Source organism: Carya illinoinensis, chromosome 7, assembly GCF_018687715.1.
Source record: "Carya illinoinensis cultivar Pawnee chromosome 7, C.illinoinensisPawnee_v1, whole genome shotgun sequence".
In the NCBI taxonomy this organism is placed as follows: domain Eukaryota; kingdom Viridiplantae; phylum Streptophyta; class Magnoliopsida; order Fagales; family Juglandaceae; genus Carya; species Carya illinoinensis.
In genome coordinates, this window is record NC_056758.1 from 24,182,446 (window position 1) to 24,186,794 (window position 4,349).

A 4,349-nucleotide genomic window follows, 5' to 3' on the forward strand; every position below is an offset into this window, starting at 1 on the left:
CGGCCTCACCGCGCCTTCTATCTCTCTCTATATCCTCTCTCTCTCTCCACGTCATCGTGGGTCCATTCTACGAGTTCTCCACGTGGCACATCGAGATTTACGTACAAGACGTGATTGCCTCCCCCAAGTTTTTTTTGAATAAAACTCTAAAATTAATATTCCGCTCCTAAATTTAAATTATTTTCTTTTGTTTGTTTAATTGTGTCCTTTTTGTGGGTTTTAATTGATGTAACCCATGCTTATGCTCTCTATTTCTTAACCACAAAGATATATGGACATTAAGTAGCTTTCATTCATCCATTCATACTATGTATATCAAAATGAGTGATTCTCAAGGAAAATATTGTCACATACATTGTAGATGCAACCTTGTTTTCATATTTCATGACACCAATGTTTTCTTTATCGTTTAAATAAAAGATTGGGATGGAGTTTGCAATGTTATGTGTAGGGGTTTCATGGCATGCATTGTCTCCCCATCATCATGTCTTCTTCATTTTAATTGGCTTTTGCATGTTGTTAAATCATCATAGGACGTGCCACACATGTTGTCATTAATATATGTATATTAAGAAAGAATGATTTTATGGGTGGTGTGTTGCCATTGCTAATCCAATTTTCATATATTGTATAACTACCGTTTTGGGATCAACTTCTATTCGAGTTGTTACGTGAATCTTAAACGAATATAAGATATGCAATATGCAACCTGTATTTATTGAACATTTAATATTATCTTAAAGACATACACCAATAATAATAATTCACTTTGCCTCTCTTTCTCTCTCTAACTTAACATTTTATGGATTTTTCATATATTTTTTTATGTTGAATATGTCACATTTATGATGTCTTTCAATGTTACACCATTCTTAGCTCATGTCTTTTATTCCTACTTATACAAAGAAGGGCTTCAAAGTTCAACAACTACTAAAATATACAAATAAATACTCCATTATTTTGCAAGTAATCTACAAGAATTACTCCTCCAACTCAATCTCCAACCTCAAAATTATCATTTACCTAATGAAGCTGAAGGTAGATTAGGTGAATCCGAGAGACTGACACAAGACCTACTTTAAAAGTATTAATCACAAAAAAGTAGAAGATTTTTATATTAAAAAAAAAAAAAAAAAAAGACCACCTACTCTTCTAAATCTTTAGAAACTTACTTATAACATTGATGGGTCAATTATAAAGGTAGGTAGGAATGAGTCTCTCTTCTTCTTATTCTTCCTTTTTTTCTATTAAAGTTAAACCAAGGTGTCAAAATAATACAAATGCTGATGTGAACAGACTCTTCAAAATTCCAACCCATTTGGCAACACATGAATGAAGAGGGCTGTAATCAAATCAAAGCCTTTTTCGTCCATTTTTCATTCATGAAAAGAAAAGAGTATGCAATATTTATAGATAAATATGTTGATTATAAAGTGATTATATAAATATAAATTATATAAATAATTTTAAAATTATTTTTATAGTAAAATATATTATTTTATAAATTTATCTTTATATAATTTTTTAACATTAGTTGTGATGACACGTGGTTTGAGGCGGAGGAAAATGGCATTCATCCACTAAAATTGACAATTTCTTTTGTGGGCAATCTTCTGACGCATGGATGGCTGCCATGATCTTGGCAAACCATTTTTATGATTTGGTTTCGGTAGTGCTGCACCATGCCCTTGACCCTAAACCGATCTCTCTCTCTCTCTCTCTCTCTCTTTCTTTAATTAAAGTCTTGACTCTGGTTGATAGATACATCATAGATGGCAATTAGTCCTTTCATTTCTTCTGGATTTTAAATAATGACTGTACGAAGTTTTCCAAGAAAAACTTCTCCGAATTAGGTCGGAAATAATTATTTCAGTTTGATAATTAAATATAATAATGAGTATTTCCCTTAACATGCAACGAAAAGTAAAACATGTGTTAATCACAAAGTAAAAAAATTTATGAAAAATTATATTTATAAGTCAATATAAATAATATATCTAATAAAGTATTTATATAGTATAATTTAATTTAAAAGAGAGATTTTAAATTAAATCTTACAAAATAAATATTACCATTTAAGTTATATGGATGGTATACTTTACAAACTAACTTGAAAATCAAATAATTTAAAATTTATTTAACTTTAATATTACATACAGTCGTCATGTGTATAAGACTTATATATACCATTTGGAAAAAAAAAAAGCAAGGCCTGCTATAAAAAGAAATTTTATTTATAATATTTATTTGGAAATTGGATATGCAGACCTTTTATAAAATAAAAAAAAATATCATTTTAAGAAAGATATTTTTATAATTTTAAAAATAGAATAAAATATACACACTCTAAAATTACATAAATCATTTATTGCATATAAATTTTAATAGACTATTTTGGAGAAAATTAAATTAATAGGCTATGAAAAAAGAACATTTAAGTTTTTAATCTCCCGCCAGTCTCGGGCATAATCGATTACTTGCTCAGATTGATCTGACTCGCATTTTGGAGAGTGAGCTTTAAACGCTAAAGGACTGGTCCTCTTTTTAACTTTAGATAGATAGTTGAACTTTTTCTTTTTCTTTTGGTATCATCAATCGATTCATTCCCATGTTCTTCTTCCCTGGGTGACGTCCTCAATTTCTTTTAGCTGGATGGTATCTTTATCATAGATAAAGAGTTCATACGCGGCTTTTATTAAACTAAACTATTTAATTATGAGTCTAAAGTTGTATCAAATTATCAATAATATATATTTTTCAATTGAAAAATATATATTATAAAATTTGATGAATTTTTAGTGTTTTTATCTAAACTTTGTTTAATCTTAAAATGAAAAAGAAATAAACATACAAAATAAGTCACACAATATTTATTGAGCATTTAATATTATTTGAGAAACTCAATTGAATAGTCGTAAGAGTTATAAGATCAACCTTGTGTGTGTATATATATATATATATATTTTACCCTATTAGGGATCAAATGAACCATGTTTAATCTACTGGAAAAATGCTCACCAAAAGTATAAAGGAAAGACGAGTTGAAAGAAATGAAAACAAGAGAAGTCAAGTTATATGCACAAAGAAAAAAAGTGACAATGACATAAAATTGACAAGAGATCAATTACTCTCAAGGGGTCTCGATAAAATAGAATTTTCCTATAAGACACTATAGGGGGCTATTTCTATCTTTCTCTGAGTGGCTCAAGAGGCATCATCTTCTTCCTCCAAACAAAAGTCCTCAACTTCTATTATATTATTTTTATTGATATGAAAACTATGTGAGGTGATGGGAGATTTTACAAATCTACCAAATACGGTGGATTAACTTTTCAGATACGTGTCTCTCTTATTTATATTTTATTTATTATTTATTTTTATATATGAACGCAAGAGCACCATATCAATATCTAAGCCACTAGTGTCGACCGGTCAATCGCAATGTTGGCCTTTGGCCTGGATCGAAAAATGCATTAACAAATTTGTTAACAGAAGTTTAGTGCTCTCATTTATGTTTTTCTTTTGAAGGAATTGTAATTAAATAAATAAATAAACAAATTTTATCCTTCCAATGGCATTCCTCGATTGGGTTCTAAAACGCCTTGTTCGAAGTATTAGTCAAGAATATGATATAAATAACTAAATTGATTTCTTTTTATTAATTAAAATTTTTGAAATAAGTAACAATTTTATATTATATTAAATAATTTTCATATCAAAAGTTCTTATACAGTCAATTTTGTGTAATTCACTAATATAATTAGTTGCGTTATTTTTTTAATATAAAATAATTACTTTTAATCAATCACATCAATAAAGTATATAAAAAATATGTAATATAAAAATAATTGTACGTAATAGAACTTTTTTCATGTAAATCCATTTGAGATTTTTCCTCTCTATTAGTTTGGCAGCTCATTTTTAAATGAGTAATATTACTCATCATTCTAATTCTTATCATCATTTCATCATCTCATAATGTAGTATTAGATCATTGGAGATTATTCATTATATTTCACTTATAACCCTATGATCTAATGCTATATTATGGGATGATGAGTATATTTTTTTCTTTTAAAATTGTTCCTTTATTAATTGAATTTTAATAGAGACATATATCGATATCATCCCCGATTGTGCCTGTGACCGTTTGGGAATTTATCTTCTTTGAATTGATTTCAAGATCCGTTCCCTTTTGAGACTCTCCCTGTATCACTTTCCATAAAAACCTAAACCTTTTTTTAGCAAGAAATTATATTATTCTTTTACTTATTTCAAAAATTGGAAAAAAATATTATTCTCTACATGGAATAAAATAAAGCATAATTTAGTATATGTGTTTTTAACTT